The sequence below is a fragment of the Paramisgurnus dabryanus genome, chromosome 23, assembly GCF_030506205.2.
Source record: "Paramisgurnus dabryanus chromosome 23, PD_genome_1.1, whole genome shotgun sequence".
In the NCBI taxonomy this organism is placed as follows: domain Eukaryota; kingdom Metazoa; phylum Chordata; class Actinopteri; order Cypriniformes; family Cobitidae; genus Paramisgurnus; species Paramisgurnus dabryanus.
In genome coordinates, this window is record NC_133359.1 from 26,924,687 (window position 1) to 26,939,010 (window position 14,324).

General features: G+C 40.5%; 1 protein-coding gene across 1 annotated transcript in view; it reads left to right on the plus strand.

The window, feature by feature from the left end:
- Nucleotides 1-8,665: 8,665 nt before the first annotated feature.
- The window catches only part of LOC135780905 (mycocerosic acid synthase-like polyketide synthase), a 30,775-nt gene continuing 25,116 nt past the window's right edge, over nucleotides 8,666-14,324 (plus strand). Inside the window, exon 1 of the mRNA XM_065291217.2 lies at nucleotides 8,666-8,802. The gene's annotated coding sequence lies outside the window, so the exon portion shown is untranslated. The remainder of the gene's footprint in view (nucleotides 8,803-14,324) is intronic.

A 14,324-nucleotide genomic window follows, 5' to 3' on the forward strand; every position in this document is an offset into this window, starting at 1 on the left:
CAGTTTCTTCAGGAATATATCCTCCTCCATTGCGTCTTCCATTGTTCTTCTTCTTAGGTAACGTTAAAGATAAACGCTTCTCTTCCTCAATGTCCAGACATAAATGAAGATATTCCTCACGTGTGTGTATAAAGTTTATAATCCAACCATGCGGTAAAGTCTTTAAATATGATCAAACTTTACGCTTTATTTATTATTGTTGGAACTGCTCAACTCTTCATTACCATGTCAACAGCCTGTAGGCGTGACCGCATTAGAGATAATGAGCTCAGCCAGGAAAAACGGTACTCTCTTTACTTCAATGCAGATTATATAAACAGGAAATATTTGTTTTTGATTATAATTAGCTTGTTTAAAAGTAGACATTTCAGGCTTTCTTTGGACATGTGTATCATGTTTGTGTGATGAGTATTCGCAGAGTTTCAACTGATTTTTGTAATGTGATTTGAGAGACAGCTGGCGGAGACAGAAATGTCTAAATGCTTTATTTGACAAAAACACAAAGATCTCTTGTTATTGTGAATGTACATGTCACACGGTGACGATTTCCAAGGGGGCGGAACCAAAGATGGGGAAGATTGGTTCCGCCCGGAAGCGTTTCCGGCCGGACGGAAGAGTCGGAACACCGGAACTTCCGGTAAACGCCGTGAGGCGTAATCAAGCCGAGTAAACACAGGTGTGGATGATAAACGTGGCGGCTGGGGATTGGACGCTGTGGAGAAGAGAGAGATAAAAAAGACAGCCTTTAATACAATGAGATGTTGGTTGTTGGGGTTGATTGTTGGAGCTGTGGTGGCCGTGTGGTGTCAACAAACCGTTTCGGTGATAGAGAGGAAGGACTTGGGCACAGTCACGCTGGAAACAGTAAGGAGTTTGTTTACTGGGAACAAAGCAGAAGAGAAAAATAGAGCCAGCGACTAAGTAAGTGATAACCCTGAAGAGTTTGGATATGAATGGATCTATGTGCATTACTGATGTGTTTGGAGCATTGAGGAGGAATGACTTACCGCAAGAGTTGCTGATGAAGATAAGAGTGGTGTATTTGAATACGGGTGAAGAGGATGCCATCGGTCTGTAGGAGAAGGAGATAAAGGAGGTCATTGTTAAACCATTGTGAGTACTCAGCGTTTGACACAGTGTTTATTGTGGAGCTGTCTTGTCCAACGTGTGTTGTGAGCTCTCAGTATTCAGGTTGACGGCCCTGCCACGGAGCAGCGTGGTGGGAGAGCCGGGGAGTGACGATCCTGGGAGGAACACGGGGCGCCACAGCGACGTTTATCTTGCTGGTTTTCACTTCCAACGCCAACCGGTCCCAGGTGAAACTCGAGGAAGACGGGGTTGCGACCTTAATGTGCACACAGAATGCTGTGGGTGAGTTTGTGCTTTTGCTGTGAGAATACACTTTGAATTAGTGTAGTGGTGTGCTGTGTTTGAATTGTCTGTAGCCCCCCTCCTTTCGCTGAATCCGCCGTGGGAGAACGAGAGGCTGTGGAAGCCGGTTAAACAACCTATTGTATATGCTGTGTGTGTGACCCTGTATTGAAGCTTCAGTTGTGACGTCTGTTTTGGTCATCCCTTGGATTCGGCCTGGCTCAGTGAAACGGTGGTGAAGGACATCGACTCCTTACGCCGGTTTCACACCGCGTGCATGAGCCGCGCGAAAGCAGCGCGTGTTTTTTTTAGCGCCCATGTTAACAAGTTAAAGCATGTACGCCGCACGCGTGAGCAGTGCGTGCCTGCGTGGCAGGAGCGTTGCTGAAGCAGCAGTGCTGCTATCGTTTCGGCGTCGGCTCTATTTTTGGTGCGCTGCTCACGCTCAATTAAAGTGACAGTGCATTGTTTATGGTTTAAATGGTCGTGGATTGACGCGAAAAAGTGTAATTTTACAATAAAATCACGAATGTGAAGCCAAGTGTGTTTGAAACAGTCATGACTTTGAGCAATTTTAAAGAAAGCAATGAAATATTAACAAACTGTTGCCAGAAGACTGCATTCATTCACTTTCTGCCCAGCAAATGAGTCCTCATCTATCTTAATAATCTTCAGAGAAATAGATTCATCTATAAATTTAAATCTTATGCTTAAACTGTTGAAGGGAAACACGATCGACTCCTTCATGCTGTCAATCACTGAGTGAATTCTTTATTTTATCGTTAAACTTCAGAGAAACTGATTTTATAATGTGCCATGGGCTTTCTATAATTGTGTTTTGTGTCTATATCTGTCATTACACGGACCAGAACAGCAAGAAAACAATGTGGATTAAACAAATCACAGTTATATAAATTACACTGACCTTCAAAAAGCTCATAAATGCATGTAAAATAATGTAATGTGAACTTGAGATTTTTATACTGTTATTTAAACTGCACAGCATGCGCTGCTCACGCATGCGGTGTGAAACAGGCGTTAGACTGCTGTGAGTAAAATCCACATTAATAAGTATTCGTGTGTATGAAAAAGTTCGTACTGTTATAGGAACTGTGGCAAAGATCAGATCTCACTTGTCACGGAGCCTCTTCAAAGGTGCGCCCCTGTCCAGTTCTCTGTAGCTGAAGTGGAAGAGAGGAGAGGGCAGCGTTCGGCTCGGCGTGACTGTGTTAGATTTCCTCCTGTGCAGTACCAGAGGCCTTTGGGAAGGCGAAATCACGACGACTTACCTTCTTAAGGTTTGGAGCATAATTACTAACCGTTTGAAGTGAAGTCACCGTAAGTCTACAATTCACGAGCAGCATTCGAAGTGCAGCCACTGTAAGTTCACTATTCATGAGCTGTATCCAATGTTGCTAGTGTCTGTTGAAAGACCGAGAGTTACGAAAACTTTGAAGGAAGGTTGGAGAAATGCAGTAGCTAAAGCTAACTCACCTCTGCTTTATGTAAGGAGCTGCCCGACTAACCAGTGTGAGTTCCTGGATCTGTAACTGTAATCCCTTTGTGCCACAGCTAAAAGCCTGCAGAGAGAGAGAGAGAACCTGAATACCATACCCATGAGCTACAAGCCTGTAGAAGGGGAGAGCCTGAATACCATACCTGTGAGGTACTTACCTGTGCGTCGTCACGGTGAGAGTGAAAGTCCCAGTGTCTGTTACGTAATCCTCTGTGTTACAGCTATAAGCCTGCAGAAGGAGAGTACCTGAATATCCTACCTGTGAAGTACTTATCGGACACCACCCTAGTATAGCGTCCAGTGGATATACCCGCCGGTCGCCGAAGAGACCCCCAGGGCTGCACAACACTGCACCACCACTTACCCTGTTTTAATCTGCCTCCAGGAGGAAAAGGAGGGCGCCACGGGATCAAGAAGACAAGGCATAGGAGCCTCGCCCTGCTGTCCCCCTTTCCCCCCTTCTTCCCGGCTCGCCTGGAGAGCAGAAGGAGAGACCCTTATTTTTAATTCACCCTTGCCCCTTTTCCCTATTTATTTTAAATAAATTAAATAAAGTGTCTTTTAAATTTTACTTACGCTTGTGTTTGTCTGGTCATTGGGTTTACTTTGGGACCTCCTCGAGGTGGAAACTAGGAAGGGGCGTGGCTTGTTTACATCTGTGGTCCGCCCCGACCTGTGACATACACATATTAAAGAGGACCCTTCAGCAGGGACGTGCACAGGATTTTTTAGGGGCAGTTGCTCTGACCTATATAAAGGGCACCCCCCCCCCTAAATTTTTTTTTTTAAACTCATGGCCTATATGAAGGACTGAGAATAACAGGGTCTTTATTAAAATCAGCAAACATGTTTGCCTAATGCCTAAAAAATTGTAGCCTAGGCTGCTTGTCTGCAAGCTATGATAGCTAGCTGCTATCTGTCTGATTATTTAGGCTTAAATGTGGCAATCTCAGCCTAGATTCATGAAGATTTTAACAGAGGTGGAAAGAGTAGCCAAATACTATTACTAGTTACTCATGAAAAAATAAATCTAGATATACACGCGCACACACACACACACACACACACACACACACACGCACGCACACACACACACACACACACACACACACACACACACACATTCTGGTTTCCATGTTTTGTGGGGACATTCCATAGACGTAATGCATTTTATACCATACAAACTGTATATTCTATTCCCCTTACCTGCCCCATTCCCTAACCCCAACCATCACAAAAACCTTTTTTGTACCTTATATTTTCAAAAACATCATCTTGTTAGATTTATAAGCTTGTTTCCTCATGGGGACATCAAAATGTCCCCACAAGGTCACAAAAACACTGGTATTCCTATCTTTGTGGGGACAATTGGTCCCCCCGACGTGATAGTTACCAGGTACACACACACACACACACACACACACACACACAATACAGTGCCCTCCATAAGTATCAGAACTGTAAAGACAAGATTTTTCTGTTTGCTGTGGAGACCAGAAATTGGTAAGATAAATATCAGTTGGTAAGATAAATATCAGTATGTCAAAAGTTTAGAATGTCACATTTTATTAACCTTTGTTTATGTTTCAACACATACATGCTTTAACAACAAAGAACAACAGCATTAAATGCTGACTGTTGTACACAAATGCACATAAGTGAATCAAACTGATCCTATAAATTTTATGCTTTTCATGTGTAAACAATCAGGACACAGCTAAGTGACCATTAAAAAAAAAATGTGACAGATTCTGTACTTTTGTCTCATGTTCATCTTTTAATGTTTAGACATTTCTTGACTCCACAACAAACAGAAGAATACTTATGAAGGGCACTTCTACATATGTGTAAAACTGCAACGTACACAAACAGTACAGAAAAAAGAATACAAACACAGAATAGACAGGCATTTCAAATTAACTCTAGTCTCAATGTTGATGTAAACTGACAACAGTTTTGCATATGTATAAAGTTACAAATCTCCTCAGATGGTCTGAGGACATTGACAGTTTACACTTACATAAAAATGATTTTAGACAAAACTCATGTTTTCTTACGTTGTCATGTCACGTGTGTTTTGTGAGAATCACTTACATCATACAGTACAGACAATCATCAGACGTCAATCATCGATGGATTTTCTTCGATCTGTGCTACAATGCTTCTGGAGGTTGCACGCGTTTAACTGTTTCTGACGATGGACGAACAGGTCGCGTGTATGTAATGGCGGGTACATGTGTGAAGTTTTGCTTTTAGTTAAAAGATTGGTAAAATTCATTTCCACGTCACCCAAAACTGGTTATATTCTGCGTGTTTCTACAAAGGTTACGAGTAAAACAGCTTCAGACGATTCCGTTTTTGCAGCGATCTGAACAATTCATTCAAACTGATTCGCAAACCAATTTAAAACGTTTGGCCCATTCGCTTTGTAAAGAATCGACTCAAAAGACTCATTTATTTTCAACACTTTGTAAGGAATCGATCAAACGAGTCATTAATTCGCGAATGCGCCAGAAACACAAGATAGCAATTTAAAAATAAAATACAAATGTCGTAATTAATTAAAATACAGTAACGAAGGAACGCTGCATAGTGTAAATGAAGTAAAAGTACAATTTATTTTTTTCCACCTCGGAAGGGCAACTTGAGTCGAGAAGGGCATATGGGCAGTTGCCCGGGCAACCTGAGCAACCCCCCTGTGCACGTCCCTGCCCTTCAGAGTTTCAAATGATGTCAAGGACGTAAGTGTTTGATTTTTAATGATGGAGTATTTTAAGTTGATTCTGCTTTGATAAGGAGAAAACTCGTCAAAACGTGTCTCCGCGTTTTTGGACCCCTGGGGGTTAAAATCTAAAAATAATGCCCCACCACACCTCCTTTATCTAAGTTCATTTTTATATTCTCTATAAGAAAGCAGTTTGATGTTTCTGTGGAGTGATTACTTCTAAAACCAAACTGCATTGAGTGCAGTGGTGTATGGCCTTTACTAAGATGAGTAGTTAGCTGTTTTGCCACCCATTTCTATTTTACTACCTGTTTATATTACAGGTAGTATACTAATGGGTCTGTAATTCTCCACCAGTGTTTTATCACCGGCCTTGAAGATGGGGGTTACCACAGCTGTTTTCTTGGGAAACTTGGGAAAATACTTTGTTTAATTGATAATTGATTAAATGTGTAAGAGGTTTAATTAAAGACATTAAAAAAACAGAATCAAGACCAAAGACATCTTTAGCTTAATGAATTTATGGTATTCTCTACTTCAAGTTCACTAATTTCCTCAATTCTAAAAACAGGTTTGTCAATATTAATAGGAATGCTCACTATGCAATTATGTGCCAATTCCTCAACTGACTGAATAAAAAAATTGTTAAAAGTGCTTGCTATAATGTCATCTTTTCTGATTATAATTCCATTTAATTTCAGTTCAATTGCCGGTCCACAGTGCTGCTGAGTGTCTTTCCCAATTAATTTATTAAGATTCTTCCAGATTAATTTCCCATCTCCCTTTGCACCATTAATTACTTTTATATAAAAATCTGCTTTGGCTTTCCTTATGTTCCTTACTACTCTATTTCTCTCACTTCTAAGTCCTGACTTAAGTGCAATCTTTAGTGAGGAATCTCTGTCCCTCATCTGTTTCCAGATATCCTCATTAAGCCAAGGTAGAGAGTTTTTCTGTCTTTGTCTATGTGTCATTCTTCTGCTATATAAGGATATTATATTAATAATAGTACTTGAAAACAGATTACAGCTGTTCTCTATATCTTCACTAGTCAAAAGATCAGTCCAGGCGACATCATTTAAAGCAGATTTGAATTTGTCCATGTCATTTTTAGGGTATAGTACTCAGATGATATTGTTTTAGAGTGGTTCTGTTCTTAAATCGTTTTTTGGTGAGTTTCCTTCCCAGTAGTGTTATATTATGGTCAGATAGATCTGTTAATAAATTATATGATTTTGTTATCCTTTCCGGTCTGTTTGTGAACATTAAATCAATTTGCGTCTGGGTGGAGTGAGTGATGCGGGTCGGACCAAGAACCAACTGGGTGAGATTAAATTTGTCTGTTATGTTTTGAAGTTTTTTCAGATCTGAAGTTTTTCCCCAGTTTATATTAAAATCACCCATTAAAATTACCTCTTTTGTTTCTTGACATTGTTTTAACAATTTATGTAAATTGTCATAAAAGGCAATAGTAGATGAAGGAGTGCGATACAAACAAATTAAAATAAATGACATTTCAGGGGATAACCAAATGTTTAGTCCAAGGCATTCAATATCTACTACAGACGACAATTCAATCAGATTACATTTTACAGATTACATCATGTCTTTCACATAAATTAACACGCCTCCCCCTCGCCCCTTGTCTCTGTCCTTTCTTAAAACATTATATCCAGATACATTAACAACTGCCTCTGGAGAGGATTTATTTAACCATGTTTCTGAGACGCCAAGAAAATCCAGGTTGGAATTATTTAGTAAATGTTCCATTTGATTGCTCTTTGAGACCATGCTACGGATATTAATGTGTCCGCCGAGTAATCCCCCTGGTTTGGAACGTAGGTCCCACAGATTTTTGCATGGTTTAAAGTTTGGAAAAATTTACACTTACGGTGTTTCCTAATAGCTGGATTGAAATCAGAAAGTTTCCATTTAACGTACAAGCCGCTTTACCGGTGTCGTGATCCCCAGCGTCGGTGGCATGAATGATGAAAGCTTACCCCTGGCGCGCTTCAAAGATCAGAGAGACTCGGCCCACAGACTATCCGTTTACAGTATATATAGATATAAGTCACACTGTCTAATATTAACGCAACTTTTGAGCTCAATATCTAAAAAAAAAGTGTGTTCATCTTTTGCATGAAGCTAAACCCTTTAAAAATATATTATTTTAAATGGGTCACAGACACCCATCTTATCATTTTAATTTGACATTGGCTAATCTGGTCATTAAATGTTTCATGTTTCATTGTCATCCAAATGGCGGCTAACTATAGACCCAATATAGTCCGGCTATGAGTAACCTACATCTACCCTAAATAACCTTGAATTTGATAACATGCCATTTTTGCCAAAGGACCTTGAAGATGTATGATATTCCAACATGTTAGCAAAGTCAACAGGTGTTAGCTTTCATTTGTTTTACATGTTCTAAATGTGTATGCATTGTCTATGGTTAGACGTCTATTAGTCTTTCACTGGCAGCCTTGTTTTAGCCAAACATGTTTGCTGGGCTCTTCCCATTCTTGCACAGATTTAAACGCCCATTCCACTTTTCCCAACCCTGAGGTGTGAATGACCAGGCTAAAACATGGGGTATCAAACATGTGATTAAGAGTTGAGTCAACTTTTTCTATTTAAAGGAACATTTATAAGAAATTATAAATTTCATGAGCTAACAGGAAATCACGCAATAAATCCTGAGCTTTTACTTCTCCTTAAGCTTAATACATATTTGGTATACTCAGCATCTTGTAAGCATTTTCAACAAGATTCAACATGAGTAACCAGGTAAGTCAATATTTTTAATTTCATTTGCTTTATTTTTTCTTGTTCTCCATGCCGAAATTGAAAGTAATAATAACAATACAAAAGAGAAACTATTTAAGAAAGTAATATTTGTATATAATGTAGGAGCCATACACTGGGTTTGATCTTTCTATTATTATAATTCCTTTCTTTTTATTCTGTTATGTATGTGCACCTGCATCGGGGCGTCATTGCTTACTATGGGTGGCACCCGGAGGTGTGGTGTCTCTATTAGTATGTGTTTGTGCTCACCTGTGTTTTTGGATCATGGCTGCAGGGTGAGCATGAGGAGAAACTTTTTTGTTGATCGTCATCATCTTCGTCGTCGTGGTTGCACTGTCTGTCTGAAGTATCTTTGCACATTTTATGAAGTACATCAAAAGTAAGTTCTTGTGTTTTCTAAACTCATGAAAGAGAGAAATAAACACATCCCATCGTGTGCAATGGCTTAGCGTGACGCGTCTTCAATGTCTACCCTCATGTTTTCAGCCTGCTGCGGTTTGGTATGGTTTGGTTTTTGATTAAATCTATGCCGCAATATTATGTCAACAAAAAAGGTTTCGTTGTTGAGCGGATTGATTTGACCCAATATAATGTGTATGCATTGTCTATGGTTAGACGTCTATTAGTCTTTCACTGGCAGCCTTGTTTTATTCGGGTTACTTAATTATCCCTAGAATATCAAAAGTGTCTAAAGGTGGTAGATCCTTTTCCTACTTAGCCCCTAAGCTCTGGAATGATTTACCAAATAATGTTCGAGTATCAGACACAGTCGAACAATTTAAATCTAAACTTAAGGCATTCTTCTTTAACAAAGCATTCACATAGAATGTCCAGTAAATGTACTTTTCCCGCAGTAGTTATTTTGTCAAGAACAAAGCACTCACATACCTCATACGGGTAATTTACTCTTGCCGCAATAGTTAGCCTGTCTGGAACCGAGCTGAATTAAACCACTATAATGTATGACACTTGCATTACATGCGAACGGCCCCTACGCTAATAGAATTCTGTTTTTGTCTCCCTGTCTCGTCCTCGACTCTGAGGACAATGAGACAAACAGATCCAGTTCCTGTTGCTGTGAAGGTCATCGCACCACTAATCAACTGGCTGTCCTTCAACGTGACGCCCAACCGATGCGCGACCAACGGCCACCGGCTGAACCAGTTTAATCCGCTTACACGCTTCCTATCCCTACCGTGTCTATATATTATAAATATAAATTTTAATTTCTCCCTAGGGTTTTTTGTCCTTCTAGGATTTTTTCCCATTGGGTTTTCTCCTAGGGGGTTTTTTAGTCCCAGGGAGAGTCAGCCAACTTTGGCTTAACTTAGCACTTTACTGTATACGTTACATTATTAATATGCTCGCTTACACGGTTTTTTATCCTTAGCCGCTATATTCTACTTCTTATACTATGTATTGATTTTCAATGTTCTCCTCTACATCTACTCATGTAAAGCTGCTTTGCAACAATTAACAATTGTGAAAAGCGCTATATAAATAAAATTGAATTGAATTGAATTGAATTGAACGTATTATCGGGACAACGTGGTAAACGATAGACGTGAATGCGCATTTGACTCGCGTAAAGCCCGTTCATTCACAAATTGGCTGTTACGATGTTTATTCAGTCATCACAGTCGCCTCTATTAAAACGTATATGTCCTTAAACATTGTGCATTGTCTGTCAAAGGACTTTTGTTAGTGTTTTGGTTTGTTTGTCAAGCGGGTGAAGCATTGTGCTTGGGGTGCCGCCGTAGTTTTGGTTCTAAGACAGGTTTGTCTGGTTCGAGACTATCGGTATTGAGGTACATAAATACCCACAGCTAGTATGCACAGAAGACTAGGGTTGAGTTTAGCTTAGCTTTGATGGATAAGTTAGCGGGAATCAAAGACATTGCATTGTACCTTATTTAAGTGGAAACATAAGTGTTAAATGGGTGTTGTGTTTAATGTTACAATATTTTTGTGATTTATTTGATTATTTGTGAATGGAGTTGAATGGTAACAAGTCAGATGAGAAAAGACGAACAATACTTACACCCAAAGCTTTTGAATATAAATTGGAGCGACTCCAAGAAGAACGGCAAGCAAAAATAAGAGAGATTAACTCTTTCACCGCCATTGACGAGATATCTCGTCAATTAAGAGAAAACGCTTCCCTGCCAATGACGAGATTTTCCGTCTTTCCGCAATACCGCTATTATCCACCAGGTGGCCCTTCCGCAACATTTTAAACCCGAAAGTATTGCCCCATGGCAAGCGGCTGCATGTCCGTTTCTGTTTTAAAGATCGCTCTGAATGGGATCTCTATGAAAAGTCTGTCACAAAAATTGAATTATCTCTGCTTTTTGCTCAAAATGTGGTGTTTTTGCAGAAACCTTCCCCTATTCAAAAGCTGATTACAAAAGAACCACTGAAGCTAGGATGAAACGTTTTTTTTTTTTTTTGAAAGCAGAGGGTCTGTTCATTCATTTGGTATATTGTATGTTTATATATTTAAAGAAGAAAATTTTCTGGAAGGCATTAAACTTTGGTGAAAATCATGAAAAGCGCTGGCTGGCAACTTTTTTTAAAAACACTGGCGGTGAAAGAGTTAAAGGTGTATTAAAAGAAATGAAAGACCTAATGCGTAATGGTAATGCTTATAATGCCGAAAAAAATTGGTCATGCTGTGGCCGACCTGAATGTGCCTACAAATATGCAAATTATTGTGAAGAAACTGCCTTATAAGTTGCGGGAACATTGGAGAAGTGTGGCCTGTGATATTCAGCAGAAGTTTGGTGGTAGAGTAACATTTTTGGACATTGTAGAGTTTGTTGAGAGGCAAGTTAAGATTGCAAGTGACCCTCTTTTCGGAAATATACAGGATACATCTGCATCAGGAAGAAAAAAATTAAACATGGTCAAGTCTCAAACTAGTTCAAAGGTTAGAGGCAGTAGTTTTGCCACTACCGTAACACCTGCGGTGTGGAGTCTGGGTATAAAAGGCAGAAGGACTTACTGGTGAAAGTTTGTTTGTTTTGTGGTGCTGGGCATTCATTAGATGTTTGCCGCATTTTGCAGAAAAGAACACAAAATGAAAAAAATTATTTTTTGAAGGAAAATCGTCTGTGCTTTGGATGTCTGTGCATTGGGCACATGAGTAAAGACTGCAAAAAACGTCTGATATGTAGTGTATGCAATTATAGGCATCCCACATTGTTGCATATTACCCCAAAGCAAAAGAAAAGATTTTGACTCAGGCTAATGGTGACTTGGAAATGGTCAGAGATGGTGCCATGGTGTCTGTTCAGTCCAGTGGCTTGACTGGGGCCGGTAAGCAGGACTGTACGCTGTCTATTCTGCCTGTTCAGGTGAAATCCAAAAGGGGGCAAGAGACCTTGGTCACGTATGCGTTTTTGGGTCCGGGGACTACCGCCTCATTTTGTACGGAGCGACTCATGACCTGACTAAATCTGACAGGGACAAAGCTGGGAATCCTCCTTAGAACTTTGGGACAAGAGAAAGGAGTGGGCAGTTACAAGTTGTCAGACTTTGAAGGTGCCGGGCTGAATTCCAACAACTTTTGTGGCTTGCCTGAGATTTTTACTCAACAGAGCATGCCTGTTCATCGAGGTAACATTCCGCAATCAAATGACCGCCAAAGATGGCCGCACCTGAGACATATAAAAATACCAGAGATCGATGCCGTTGTTGACCTTCTGATTGGTACAAATGTCCCTCAAGCTCTGGAGCCATGGCAGGTGGTTCGTTCAGTGAATGGGGGCCCTTATGCGATTAAGACCATCCTGGGTTGGACAGTAAATGGCCCGCTCCGTGGAGATTGTTATATCATTGATCAAAAGTGTTTGTAGCCTGACATCACAGTCAATCGGATATCAGTGGCGAGGCATGATGAGCTTTGGGAGAAGCAGCTGAAGGTGGATTTTCCTGAAACTCTGCAGGATGACCAACTTGGTCTGTCAAGGGAGGATAAACGCTTCCTTGAGTTAGTCTCTGAGTCTACCAAACTCATAAATGATCATTACAGTATTGGTTGCCGGTAAGACAAAGATACCTCAAAATGCCAAATAACAAGACAGTTGTAGAACAACGTGCATTAAGTCTCAAAAAACTTTTGAGTAAAGATCTATCTTTTCGTTCTGATAACATCACATTTATGTCCAATATGCTGGCTAATGGCTATGCAGAGAGAGTTCCATCTGGTCAGCTGACACGTTGCGATGGAAGGGTGTGGTATATAGCCCATCATGGAGTGTATCATCATAAAAAGAAAAAACTAAGAGTAGTCTTTGATTGTGGGGCAACGTTTCAAGGGACATCTCTAAACTTACAGCTTCTTCAAGGACCAGGTCTCACAAATTTGTTAGTAGGAGTCCTCACAAGATTCCGCAAAGAACCCATGGTGCTCATGGCAGACATTGAGGCCACGCATCATCAGGTCAGGGTGCCGGCTGAAGACTCTGATTTGTTGAGATTTCTGTGGTGGCCTGATGGAGATTGCAGTCGGGAGCTAATGGAGTACAGAATGCTGGCTCATTTGCTCGGTGCTACTTCCTCACCTAATTGTGCCTGTTTCGACCTGAGGAAGTGTGCTGAAGACAATCAAAAGTGCTTCAGTCCTATGGCAGTTAATACGGTCCTGCACCATTTCTACAACAATGACTGTTTGGTGTCTGTCGACTCTGAAGAGGAAGCAATATCTCTATGTCAAGAGCTTAGTGCCTTGTGTGCTAAAGGCGGTTTTAAGCTCACAAAATGGATTAGTAACCGACGCAATGTTCTCGCTACCATTCCTCAGGAGGAGCGAGCCAAGGAGGTGAAAGATCTGAATCTGAATAGTGATGCTTTGCCAGTAAAGCATGCCTTGGGTGTACAGTGGTGTGTCCAATCTGATTCATTCAAGTTTAAATTCACACTTAAAAACCATCCACTCACAAGAAGACAAATTGACCTTCAAGAGTCTGTCTTTTGGACAGACAGCACTTCTGTCTTGAAATATATAAAAAATGAGACGTCGAAATTTAAGATCTTTGTAGCAAACAGATTGTCTGAAATATTGAAAATGTCTAACATATCCCAATGGAGGTATGTCAATACATTAACCAACCCTGCGGATCTATATATGGTTGTAGCAAAGTCAGATATTATTTGTTTTTGTCAGAAAACAAGGTTTCCGGAAGAACTGGCGAACTTGAAAAAAGGAGAGTGTGTGAGAAGAACAAGTCACCTCTACAAGCTTAACCCCATCCTGGATGGTGATCTCATTAGGGTTGGAGGACGGCTTAGTAGAGCAGCAATGCCAGTTGAAGCAAAACATCCAATTATCCTTGCTGAAGATCAACATATCTTGAATCTTATTCTTCGTCATGTACACCAATAAACAGGCCATGGTGGACGCAACCATATGCTTTCTCATCTACATCAGAAGTATTGGATTCCTGGTGCTTGTGCTGCCATCAGAAAGGTTTTGACTAAGTGTCTCATCTGTCGTAGATTGTCTGCTTTACCTGGACATCAGAAAATGGCTGACCTTCCTCGCAGAAGAATAACTCCTGATCAGCCTCCTTTCAGTCGAGTTGGTTTGGACTGCTTTGGACCGTTTGATGTTAAACCTGAAAGAGCTGTGGTCAAGAGGTATGGGCTAATCTTTACATGCTTGGCGATGCGAGCCATACACCTTTAAGTTCTTTCATCTTTGGACACAGACTCTTTCATCAATGGTTTCAGATGGTTTGTGGCGAGACGTGGTCAAGTCTTGGAAATCTATTCAGATAATGGAACTAACTTCGTAGGCGCTGAACGTGAATTGAGGAAGGCCATTGAGAATTTGAAAACAACCTCATAAATGACACATTGCTATAAAAGAGTGTGAAATGGGTTTTTAATCCCCCAGCA